Raw genomic sequence first — 13912 nt, forward strand, 5'->3', positions numbered from 1 at the left:
GCCGGGCTCTCACCTGTGCAATTTGTAAATGTAGATGGGCGGTGGAAAGGAATCTAAGAAGATAGAAGGACAATGGGAAGAAGGGCCTAGGCTACGGCCGACCATGTAAAAAAGGGGAAAAGGGGATGACCGCCCAAAAGGGATTTAGGGTTTTGTATATAAAGTTGAAAAGTGAATGAGAAGCTCATTCTTGTGTGTGGCCAAAAGTAGCTCTCCTCTTCTTCTTCTTCTTCTTCTTCTTCTTCTTCTTCTTGCTTGCTTGAGCTTGTGCTTGAGAGAGGGAGTGTGAGAGTGTGAGGGAGTGAGTGTGCGAGGGTGAGGGACCGAGGAGGAGAAGCTCTCCATCTTCTCCTCTCTTCTTCTCTTCCCTTCTCTTCTCTTGTCTTGCTCGTGGACATGGAGCTTGGAGTGTGGAGCTTGAGGATGGAGCTTGCTTGAAGCTTGCACTTGGATCGTGGAGCTACCAGAGTGCGCGGGAGAGGAGGTAACTCGAACGGCATCAAGGTAAGCTCACTACACCCGTAAGGTAGGCATTGCACGTCGGCTATGTGAGAGATAGCCATTAGTGCTCGGCTTGGAACGCTTGAAACAATAAGCGGTCCATGGGTCTTGGCGGTTGAGTGAAAGCTCCCACAATGTAAAAGAACTAGAACCTAAAGATCTCCAATATTTGCAATCCATGACAATAGCTCTACAATACATATGATCATATTCAAAACAAAATTCATGAAACAATGATAGCTAGAAATAAGCAAGCAAATGCTTGCAAAACATTAAGCCCCAAACAAATGCCTTTTTCAAAAAATTTGAAATAATAATGCTTACACATATTCGTGCATCCTTTTAAGCCTCATATAGAGAAACAATTTGAAAACTATTATGATGAATAAAGCTTGTTATAGTTTCCATTTGTATATTCTAAGGAAAAAATCGAGCAAGAAGGGACAACATCCAAATTTCCTACTTTGATAATCAAACACAAATCAAGGAAAACATGCAAAACTTGATAATGTGCAAGATCTTGATGACTTATTCAAATATCCTATGCAATAGGCTCCATATGCCCCTACACATCAGACTTGGCGCCTTACACAAAAGATCCTTATGCAATAGGTTCCATATGTCCTTATGTAAAATTATAAGGATCAAATGCCTTAACTATTAAGAAAGCTTAGAATTTATATGCATACCTAAAAAACCTTATAATTTCCTTCTACAATTAACCCTTATGTAAGTGACACACTCCTTACTAGGCACAATGCAATTAATGCATTTTTGTTTTGCATTAGCCATAATGTAACTAATACACTTCCCATTACACATGATGAAGTCAAATGTTTCCATGCATTTTGGTGCATCAAACCCCATTAAGGCATTAAAAATATAATATCCCTTTTGCATTTCTCATTCCTCATGCATTATTGGTATGTATATTTGGCCTCTTATATCAATTGCCATTCATAAGGGCAAAGCTAGATGGCTAATTTATAATTTTGTGTACCGAGCCTTACATGTAATACATTAGGATTAGGGCACGTTGGCATGTACACTATGTCATGTGCATGACCTTACTTTGTCTAAGGTCCCAAAAGATTGATGACATAGTAAAAGTTCATCATCCACTTACAAAAATAAAAGCACCTTATCATTCTCCATATTGAACTCATACATGTCTTTTACGATCAACTTGCCATGTTTTAAATTAGGTTGGATTCCATATTCCACGCATGGGGAAAATCCATTGATCGGTCTAGTGCAATCAATATTTCTCTATCCATCTTTTATGATAAAAGTACCTTATCATCATCATCATCATTGAACTCATACATGTCTTTTAGGATCAACTTGTCATTAGATTGGTTGAATTCCATATTCCATGTGTGGGGAAAATCCATTGATTGGCATAGTGCAATCAATATTTCTCTCTCCATCTTTTATTATACATACATGTATGTATATGTGTGAGAAAAACAAGTCTTCTTTAGATGAATCATGATGTGCAAAATGTATATTTCTATGTTTATACTAGGGTAGACATACTAATAATAAGGTTGCCAGAATAAGGTTAATGTAATAGTTGGTCCATCTTCATGCATATAAGTGTTTATGAAATAAATTCCAACAAGTAGACCTCTTGTTTATACTAGGGTAAACCTACTAATAATAAGGTTACCAAAATAATGTTGAAGTAATATTTGGTCCATCTTCATGCATATAAGTGTTTGTCAAATAACTTGCGGCAAGTAGACCTTTTGTTTCATTAGTTTAGAAGCAATGCTATAGTCACAAATAATATTTTAGATTGGCATTACATCATAAATGTGAAATGTGGTGATGGATTTTAGTGCACTCGAACAAATACCTACGTAACAATATAGCCCAGATGTGGCATCGTTATCTTATTATGATGAAGAATCAAAACATGAAAAAAAACATTTAGCTTAGTAGCCTTAACGTTTGCATCCATTGACATATTCTATCAATAATAAACTTCACATAGAACATTTTCATTTTATATAATTGGAGAGTCAAAAATATAGGTGAATATTTTAGTTGCCATTAATATTTTCATCCCTTTATGCATTGATGTTGTTTGGACCACATGATCATATAATAATTCACTAGCCTAAGGGAGTGTTGCAAATGTTGCCTCTATTGACTAGGTGACAAGGCTAACCTTTAAATAATGAAAATTTTCGATCATCAATTCTTCGTTAATTCCATCAATGCGGACCACACTTGTAAAAATAGGCGACTTTTTAACATATAGACTCTAATTGCATACTTATATTGACAAAGAAAAAACTAACAACACTCTTGATCATGCTATTCACTTTCATTAAATCTATAATTGCTTGAAAAGGGATCATGATTATATATACACATAAGAGCATGTCAATCTTTATTTATGTCTCATATAATTGCTCCAAGACCTTTATAGGCTTAAAAGGTAAATTGTACAACTAATGTAAACACTTTCTCTTTTTTCAAGTAATAAAAATATATATGTTTGCATTTTCTAAAAGTAAGCTTGTTCAAAACCTTTAGTACAACAAATCTTGGTTTGAACTATGATGGAGGGTGAAGTACAAAGTTGGACCCCCTCATCAACACAAGAATCAAGCATATGAACACTTGAGCTTTTTTAATCTCGACACATTAGAGCTTAATTCGTGCTCATAAAAAGCTAATTTGTCACATGGACATTATATTCTCCAATTAATCTTTAAAGTGGATCAACTACATTCCATCCATACCCTTTGGTTTAGACGGGGCATCAACAAGGCTATTGATATTGTTTAGGATAAAAAAGTCAATACACATTTATAATTGAGTTTCTCTTGCTATTAATGCACACATTTTCTAGACGAGCTAGCTTTATAGTCCTTATTTTCAAAATGAATGGTGAAAAAATGCCATTCCTACAAGGAGGATGTAAATGTGGGACTATGGCATTACATCAACATTTTAGTTGGATTATGCATTAATCTACATATTGGACATATAAAGAGATCATCATTACATCAATAGAAAAAAACTTAGTTTGAATTTAGCTAACTCCCCATCCCACGTGCATGACTTTGAGCAGTGGACCAATTTCATGATTACTACAATACAAATTTCTAATATTTGGTCCATAAATAGGATAATAAATTCAAATATTTGTATGGTAGGAGTAGGTTACTTGTCTCAATCATTACAACATAATACAGAATCTATAGATTCTATAGATTGTTGAGTATTATTGAGCTTCAAAAAGGTATACATGATGATGTCTTTTTAAGACTTCTTGTCTGCATTCATGTCAATATTACAAAATGCTATGTTTAATGCTCTTTTCAATCTTCTTTAATGGCAAGTCATAGAAGAACTCAAAAGCAAAATAAAGATGAATAGCAAAGATCTCATCCACTTTGTTTAGTGTTTTATTGGGATTGAGGCATGCTATGGTCACCTAGCTCTATCTTTATGTAGTAACAAACACAATTCCCTAAGTCAAGACAAGGTCATGGGAAATCAACTCCATTTTGAGGCACAATAAGATACATTGCTTTAGGATGTCATGTGTCTTTGAACCTCCATGGTTGAAGGGCCCATCAGGCAAGGGACTCTTGTAAGGCCAAGTTTATCAAAGACAACCGACATTTTACGTATAGTCATAATAGAAAAATATCGTCCAGTATACTAATATTTTTCTCCATAAAGTTGCAAGTTGAAGGAAAATGAAACATATAGGGAACTAGATCAAATATGAAACAATTGCTACACAAGGTTCCATGCTTTTGAAACGAGACATGAAATTAGTAATTAACAAAAGTAAAGAGTTCTAAATATGGTTTTTAGATAGGAAGCCTAATGAATCAACTAATGGGGGTTATGTCCTCTAAGAACCAAAGATTTGAGGAATTAAGTCTACATGCCAAATAAGTAAGGTGCCCTCTCTCTTGGTAGTCAATACCACAAAAAGGACAATGTGACAAACAACAAAGCATTAAATTCATGGGCATTGAGCCCCTTCACTACAAAAGAAGCATAAAATGAAGGATAATATTGGTGCACAAGGGCATTAAACAAAGAGTATTATTTATAAATTTTAAAGATGGGGTCCAAAAGATCAAATATGCATTTGTGCCTTTGTGTTGGACCTCAAAACATGTGTGCATGTTTTTAAGCTAAAAGCTTGTTGTGAAATTACAAAATAGAGTGATCTAACTAATTGCAATAACCTATGCCATAGTCATGGTTTGACATGAGGCTTGTTGCATAGAAACTCTAGACACAAGAAGAATACATAGGTTGTTGAACAAGCTCAACCAATGTGGAGCATCAACTTGTTAAGATGTGCACTAGTTTGTGTGTTTGGGATGTCCTAAACAAGGAGTGTTGTTGCAAGGCTGGTCACACAATAGTACTAAAAAGTATTGTGGTACAAAGACTTGCTTGGATCATTTGAGATATTATAGGTGGCGATACTTTGAGTAGAAAGAGTGATGGTAGTACAAGCATATTGAGTAAACAAAACCATGCTACAAAAAGTTGTGAGCATGATCTCTTGTTGTGTTTGAAAGATTGGTCAAAATTTGATTGCAGTTGTGCCCCCACTTTGTAATTTGTAATAAGCCTATGGCCATGATAGTGAGCAATGATGTGAAAGCCTATGAGTTGTGGTAGTTCTTACTAGAAGATGCAAAAAATAAAAGATATTATGGTTTGTATGAGTTTTAGAAACATGCTTTTGAGTTAGATGTGGTAGTTCTTATTGTGGTGAATATGTGTTCTAGAGGAAGAGGATGTCTAAAGATGAGATTATAGTCATCAGAACTTTTCCATGCTTGAAGGCACATAGTTACTTGAAGCACTGGAACTAGAAAAGCTTCAAGCAAGGACTACAATGAAGTTATTGTGGAATAACCGTCTAGTGATATGGATGCCAACTAGAGCTTGTAAATGATTAAGGCTTACAACCCATTAACATAATGATACAACTCTTGGTCACCATTTTGATCGTCATTTACTAGTGCATCATGTATCATATTACACATCCCATGAGGCTTAGGAACATTGGACTATCACACAATTCCAATGCCTTACCATTTAACCCCCCTTGTGTGTGTGTGTGTGTGTGCGTGTGCGTGTGCGTGTGCGTGTGCGTGTGCGTGTGCGCGTGTGCGCGTGTGCGCGTGTCTAAGAGCTTGTTATTGGACCACCTTGTTCTCACATTATTTCAACACTGCATCTATGAGTGTTTAAAGAGTATCCCAAGTAGTTCAAGGCTCATTAATCTTCTTTAAGCTTATTGGAACCGCCTTGATGGATCTATCCTTTTGGCCAAGTTTCGTAAAGCCATTTTTTCAATCCACTAGCCTTCATTCAATGGCTCAAATGCTAAGTTATGGGAGTGTACAAATGCTAGGTCGTGTGTACAATATATCATAACTAAAAATGTCTTCATGTTGCTCATGATGGATTGGTGGTTTTGAAAAAGTGTTCAACTAGAGCCATATTCTTGTGAAGCGTCAATTGTGTGATTGATCGATGTTACTCTTCAATCCTCAATCATGCTTGTCATATCCACATGTACATATGGGTTTTGTTGTTTCCAAGTAGGTACTCTTGTTGTCATGGTTGCATGTTGCCTTTTTTTGTCCTTTTCATGTCCTTGAAAGGAAGGCATGTCCTTTATAGTTTAACTTTCTTCTTTTCAACCTTTTGTCTATTGAGCAAAATTTACTTAGTTAAGAGGTAGAACTAGCTCGATGCTTATGTAACACCTGAAAATATTAAAGATGGTCTCTTCAATATTATGCTGTATTGCTAACAATATTAAAGATGGTTTCTTCAATATTGTGATGTAATGCTAACAATATTAAAGATTGTTTCTTCAATATTGTGATGTAATGCTGGCAATATTAGAGATGGGTTGTTCAATATCACGATGTAATGTTGACAATATTAAAGACGGTTTCTTCAATATTGTGATGATGCTTATGCAATGTTGACAACATTAAAGATTGTTTCTATTAAGAGGTAGAACTAGTTTGATGCTTATGTAACACCTAAAAATATTAAAGATACTCTCTTCAATATTATGCCGTATTGCTAACAATATTAAAGATGGTTTCTTCAATATTGTGATGTAATGCTGACAATATTAAAGATGGTTTCTTCAATATTGTGATGTAACGCTGGCAATATTAGAGATGGGTTGTTCAATATCATGATGTAATGTTGACAATATTAAAGACAGTTTCTTCAATATTGTGATGATGCTTATGCAATGTTGACAACATTAAAGATTGTTTCTTCGATCTTGTGATGATGCTTTTGTATATTATTTGAGATCATGGCTATTGAACAACTCCCTATGCTCTAAAATTTTCTAGAGCTTTTGAATGAAGGTTTTACATTACTCATGGATTGCCATTCACTTGATTTTTGGTGTACAATTTCAACTTATCACCTAAAAATTTACTTCTATAATATTTTAAATATTTGTGGTGAAGAGTGACCAAGTTAAGAGAGTCTTGGTTATTTTTAAGAAAAGATGAATCGGAAATGTGTATTGAATTATAACCAATGTCTACATCATCCCAATGGACAAACATTGTCTTATGCCAAATTACAAAACTTCGCAAGATAATTGACTAATTGCTTCAAAAGAATTATCCTTCTTATGTGTGTTCGTAAAGATCTTTTGAAGCCCCATTTAGATATTCTTTTTAATGTGAAAATGCACAATATTAGCAATGTAAGTTTATATAGCCCTCAAGTAAAATAGCTCACAATGAGCTTCTAAGCTTGAGAAAAACAACTTTTATTACACTTTCTTTGAACTTTTTTTGCGAGACTCTTAGGACCCATTGAAAAGATTATCGATTCTAGAAAGAGGATTCACCATCAACTTAGGAAGTTGACTTAAGCAACACTTGATTTCTAATATCACATATACTTCATAGGAAAATACTACTAACTATATTCCAAACACCTAGAAGACATGGGATTGTTCAACCCTTATGCACTAGGGGAGTACTTACTTCCAAGTAACTCTATCATGAATGACTTACTTCCAATTAACTCCATCACACAAATTGGCTTTTGAGAACCATTGCAAAACATTCCTCTATATATTCTTGATGCATCTACGCTTGCAAAACAAGTGATAAATTGTTTCCCTTTCAAGATGGCAACAAAGAGTGTATTAGAGGAACAAGTGTCCATTTGAATTGTCTATTTCTTAGTGGGATCTTCCTCATCAAAATATTTGAGAACAAAAACTCAAACTTAGAAAAGGGGGAAGCTTCCAAATCTTTCGTGTATTCAAAGTACCTCTCAAAAGATTTCAAATCTTCCCTAACTGTATTGAAATTACATGTAGACCAAGACTCATATTGTATATATTCCAGATGTACAACATTTCTTATCAATGATCAATTGGTTTTCTTTTAAGAACAAGGTTTGACCTCATGAAGAGGGGTTGTTATCAAATTAACCAAAATCTAATATTATGAGGAACAAGGAAAATTGGAGGAGTCCATCAACTTTCTTCCTAGATTCCACTTGGTTTACCAATAAAAGTTCTTATTCAAACTCAATTCTTAGTTCATTATTAGAAATACATTCAAAATATTCTACCAAAATAATTGCAAGTTCATCCTAGTAGTGACCCCTCCAACTTAAGAAAATTACATATTTGAATTCCTAAGAATAACCCTAATCAAGCTTTAAGTTTTGGTTTTTGATCCTCATTAAATTTCCCCTTTACAACTAACAATGCCTACTTCCAAAGTCATTGTCCATTGCATCCTAAATTTCTTCATTATTGCCCTTATTTTCTTCCAAAAAGCCTTAACTTCTTTGCAACCCGAAAAGCATGATTGGGATCTTCTACTTTGACATTGCACATTAGTCATGGGGGAGACATTTTTTTGTATTTCCCCATACTATGGGCCATGATTCTATATAGTAACAAGTCAAGCCTGCTCGATACATTAAAGTGCCATGTATTTTTTACTTTTCCTATGCCATGTTCTAAATTTTCCCTAGTACTATGTATTCTTTAACTTCTTAATGCAAACATTATTTTTGTTTTGAAAGCTTCCCTCTTTTGAAAGTTTTGAGAGGTCTACATTCACCATTTATCCAATATTTGAGTTAGTAGCTCTACTATCTACTGTTAAGATTTGCCAGCAATGCTTCTTCTTGTTCACAACCATTCCATCTTAAAGGTTTGTTAAGTAAAACTTATATTGCAACTCTAGAAGAGAGTACCACATTTGTTGAGAGTTCTAAATAGTTCCTCCTCTTCACCCTTTGTTACAAGTGGTGAAGAATGCCTCCTTACAAAAAATGCGGGTGATCCTTATGCATGACTTGTCAAAGTGGAATGGCAATGTGACGCTCAATAGAAAAATAAAATTGACAAACTATGAAAGATAATATAACCACCTCAACAAGACATATGAGTGGAAATAGGTATGATCGTAACATCACAAAACTGATACAAGAGTATATAAGCCCCTCAAAGCTTAAGAACATGGTAAGAGCATTTGAATCTTTTCTTGACTAGACTTGGTATATATAAGAGCGTATAAATCATTTATCGACCACAAAATGATAGACTCAGTACAGAAGAAGGTGATCCTTTTTATTTTATGAGGGAATTTCATGAAGGTAGACATTATATTGGGGACAAAGAACACAAATACATTCTCTTGGATATAATGGCCCCTTCATACTCTTGACTCTTCATAAGATGACTCACAACTACCTATCCATGGATTGCATATATTAATAACAACATCCTCAAGAGAAAAAAATTAGAAGCTTCAATACACCCTACGAAAACTTGAGGTTTAAACTAATAAGAAACAACCACACAAAAGTTCCAAAAGCATTCTCGCATAATTTCAATAGATAGAAGCTCTTCTCCCTACCTGTAAGTAGGGCCTTTAAATCTTGAACAACCACCCTTAAACTCACAAATCTTGTCTCCTTCCTTTGCATGGACTCCTTGTGCTCGATGTTGATTAGCCCTGTATGCACGAACAGTCAGATAGAGCATTGTCTCCTCTTGTTCTTTTCACCTCATATTACTCTCCCTTCTCTTTCTTAGTGTGTGAAAACCCTAGCCCTCCCGCTGTCAGAAAGTTTATTGTTCATAATATAAATCATGGAATTCTTATGAACATAGAAGAACTTTACTAGGATTTATATGAGGAAATTTCATACATAACTCAGTCATTGTTACCCAACAACCAACTTAGATATCACTTAGTTTCATAAGTTCTTTTGTATCTGTCATATAATTTTCAGTTGTATCATGTATATTGATAAAAAATTAAGTCTATGGGAACCCACAACTTGATCAGCTGGAAGTAATTGACAGTTTGCAGGCTAAGTCACATTGGTTCAAGAGGAAAATTTGGTTAGAAATCAAGAAAAGTGCCAAACGTCCAGTAGGTTCATGTGGGATCTGAAATAATGGACAAAATGACTTGTAAATGACCTAAGTGGTCAAAGTGAAAAGTGGGAGCTGAGCAGGATGCAGCCCGCATTTTTCGGTGCAAAAAACGGGCCTGCATACCTGTGGCAACTAGAGAAGGAACTGTGGGCTATGGTGCATGCTCCAAAGCATGCAAAATTGGAGCTGAAGAAGGAGATACAAACAAGGAAGGTGAGAGCTCTTCTTACCCGTCCATTTGGTATGATGAAAATGAATGGTATGACAGTCCATAAAAGGGGAAACCTGAGAAAAAGTATTCAGCCTGCTCTTATGTACGTCTTCTCTCATTCTTTTACCTTATTCATGGTCCAATGAAGCCCTTCTTGTACCCAAGTACTTGAGTGACTTTGGGGCAAGCAAAGGGGAGGATTCTGAAGGTGTATGGGCTGTTATGGACTGAAAAAACCAATCATAAACAGGGCAGCCCACTATTCTTGTCCATTTTGATGAGTAAATAAGTGATCTATGTGGTTGTAATAAAGGAAATTGACCTCTTAACATCAGGGCTTTACTTGTGAATGATTAGAGGAGCTTATTCTTGAGATTATGTACACTTTTGGAGCTTGATTATAGGTTGGAATTACTGTTTAAAAACAGGGCTGAAGTTAAAATTATGCTTTACCAGTGCATTTCATGAGCTTTTGATCTATGTCTTGAATGTACTTGTATCTACCATCAAAATTACTTGTTTCTTGGAGTTGTTATCCATCCAAGTTCATGAAATGAAAACCATTTGAGCTTACATTTGGAATATGCATTTGGTTTAAATCTGAGATTATCCCTAATGTAAAGACTTATTATTCCCATATGCATTTGATGTGATCAAGTCAAAGTCATTCATTCCATTCGTGTATGCTAAATAAATAGAAAAAGCTTGATATCTTCTTCTTCAACTAAGTCATTTCTAAAACCCAAATCTTGTCAAACCCCAATCTTTCCCCCTTCTCCAATCCTTGAATCCCACACTCTTCTTCTGCTCTAAACCCCGGTGGTAGACCTTCAACCCCCAACATGACGACACCACCACCCCCCCAAAAAAAGGGCACTTCCCCCTCCTCACGTTTTCATCTTCACCTCCCAAAAAACAAGGCCTTCCTCCTCTATATTCTCTTCTTCAAAATTAGCAAATCATCTTCATCTTACTCTCCACAATGAGAAGTTGTGCACTTGATTACATATCCTCCAAAAAGGAGGCAACGACATCAATATATCCTTGTCATCATCATCTCATCAACTCATTCACCAATTTGTCATTTGTGTATGGCACCCATATCCATGCAATATCTCAAAAGCATTGATAGTTTTATTATTCAATATTTCTAGAATAACGCTTGTTATTGTGAAGTGAGTGGTGACTTGCCTCCCTCTCTCATATATTCATAATTCACCTCAGTCTCATATATGTCCCTACTTGCTAAAATTCTTCAGATCAATTGCCAATCACCCCATGGTTTAAATTTTTTGTTTTACTTTTTTGGCACTATTAACCTAATATTTTGATGTGTCAATCATGTTCCAAGATATGTGCATGCAACAAAAGTGGTTAGCATGAATATTTTTAAATAAAATCTTTGATTTATGATAAGGGGACTCTTCATAAGGAAATGGATTAGTATGATATGCAACAAAGTTCAAGTTACTAGCTTTGCAAGGGCTAGCCAACTTTCATAGTTTACTCCAAAGACGTTGTCAACAATGATTACGTCACCTAGCAAGCAACAACTCTTCACCATTGACTGCAATATACAAGATATTAAAGTCTATGTAAGAAAGTTATGAGGACATACATAAGCACCATATGTGTTTTATCTAAGCAAATTCTTTAAATCATAGAGATTATTCTTGCTATAAAGGTTAAACATAGGCATCATATGCTCTATTTAGCCACAATCATTGAGTTTAAGAGATTAATCTCTAAATGTTTACATGATAGTATATACTTTGTTATGATGTAATTATGGATATTTTTTATTTTTGGGTTCTTCTTTCATGGGTTTTTCTACTACATTTTCTTCCATTTTTCATTTTTTAACCACCTATTTTCTAGGAAATCAAATGTAGTCATCATGTGTCTACATTTGCTTCCTTACCACTTAAGCAAGCATTGATCAGCTTTATTTTATAAGTGTACTCCATGGCACAATAATTCATGGGTAAAAATATGGTTGTCATTATTTTGTAGCCTTGGTGGTTGCATAATAAATCATGGATGCATTCATTACTTCAAAAGAAAGGTGCTTAAGGACATCACAATGCTAATCTCACATATGAAAAATACATACATAAGAAATATCACATTCTTCCTTGCTTAAAGTACAACATTTCCATATTGTTCTACATGGAATCATGATTCATTACCACATTCATTCTCTAAAGTAATTGGTAAATTCAAGCTGACTCCATGTGCAAGAGCTATCAAGTTTCTTGGCGCCCTTTCCCAAAAATAATTAAGTAAACAAAATAATTGGTAAATTCAAGCTCACTCCACGTGTAAGAGCTATCAAGTTTTTTGGCCCCCTTTCCCAAAAATAATTAACCAAAATAAAGAAGGGTATTGACATCTACAAGGGGATAACATCTCTCCCAAAAGAAATTTGGAAGGCCTTATCAAGTTGGACATCTCATCCACATCTTGTTTGGTAATTGATTAAAACCTTACATGTTTAACAAGAATATAAATATTCAAATAAAAAATGAACAGGCTTGCTATCGACAAAAACCTTGTAAGGAGAAGCATTGTCTGCATGTTAGTAAAACCTTGTCTTAAGTCTCGTTTGCTAACCTTACTCATAACTTGTACTTAATAGGTTGCTTCAGTTTTAACCCACCATTTCTCTTGCCAAGATCAAACTAAGACCCTCTATACCATGATGGCAACAGGTCCTTGGCCAACATCAATAGCTATTGTGAATTTCTTCTTGAACCTACAAAATTAATCACACATTTTCTCCATTACCTTTTTATTCTCACTTGGTAAAAATGGAAAAGTACTTTTACATCCAAAATTAATAATTTTATGATTCACGTAATTAAAGCTAAAGGTTTGTGTGCTCCATATTTTCTGATTGCTTTGTTTATATTTTATTTTCATGCCTCAAAATTGACTTCTTACATATTTTTTAAACATTCAAGTTGTCTAGTCTTGGTTAGCAAATCACTAGTAAAGCTAACATTCTAGCTTGTGTGGTGCGCTTTTTCATATTCAAGTTTACATAATTGAAAGCACATAAAAGGCATAACCCACCTTTGTTGGTCTTCAATATTAACAACATAAAATATATACATGCCTTTTTAAAATTGAGCATGTTAATCAACTACATGTTCATTAAACATAGGTGAAAATTTGTTTTTGAAATGGGCTTTCATATTGGAATCATGTGTAGAGGAAGAAAGCACCGAGTTTTGTTACACATTGTGAGATCAAGCCCTTCCTTAACTACCCAAATAGTGGCCCCTTTACCCTATTTTCACTTGGAATCATACCATATTCTCATCATGCATACCTAATCTCTAATGTAGGACAATTATAAGGATGCTCGCCTTCAAAGTTAATACCAGTACCGTGTTCCCCCCCCCAAAAAAAAAATAATAATAATAAATCTTGAAGATCAATGATATATATAGACTAATCGATTACAAGAGATCTTACTCTATTTGTATGGTTCAGAGAAGGTGAGAAAAATCCTTAAAAATATGGAAAGTATAAGGCTGTTGAGCAAAGGTATATGCCAATTATGATGCATCCCCCCTTTTTTGGGCTAATGAAAACATTCTTCAAGATTAATTTTTATTTAATTATTTTAAAAATTATGCTTTAAAAAGAAAGGAATATAAAATTTTCTATTGGAAGACAAGATACTTATCTTAAATTCAATGTTAGCTTTTTGGCACTATATTTATGACTACACT

Source organism: Lygodium microphyllum, chromosome 5 (genome assembly GCF_053477565.2).
Source record: "Lygodium microphyllum isolate KBCC chromosome 5, Lygodium_microphyllum_v1.1.10, whole genome shotgun sequence".
NCBI classification, from domain to species: domain Eukaryota; kingdom Viridiplantae; phylum Streptophyta; class Polypodiopsida; order Schizaeales; family Lygodiaceae; genus Lygodium; species Lygodium microphyllum.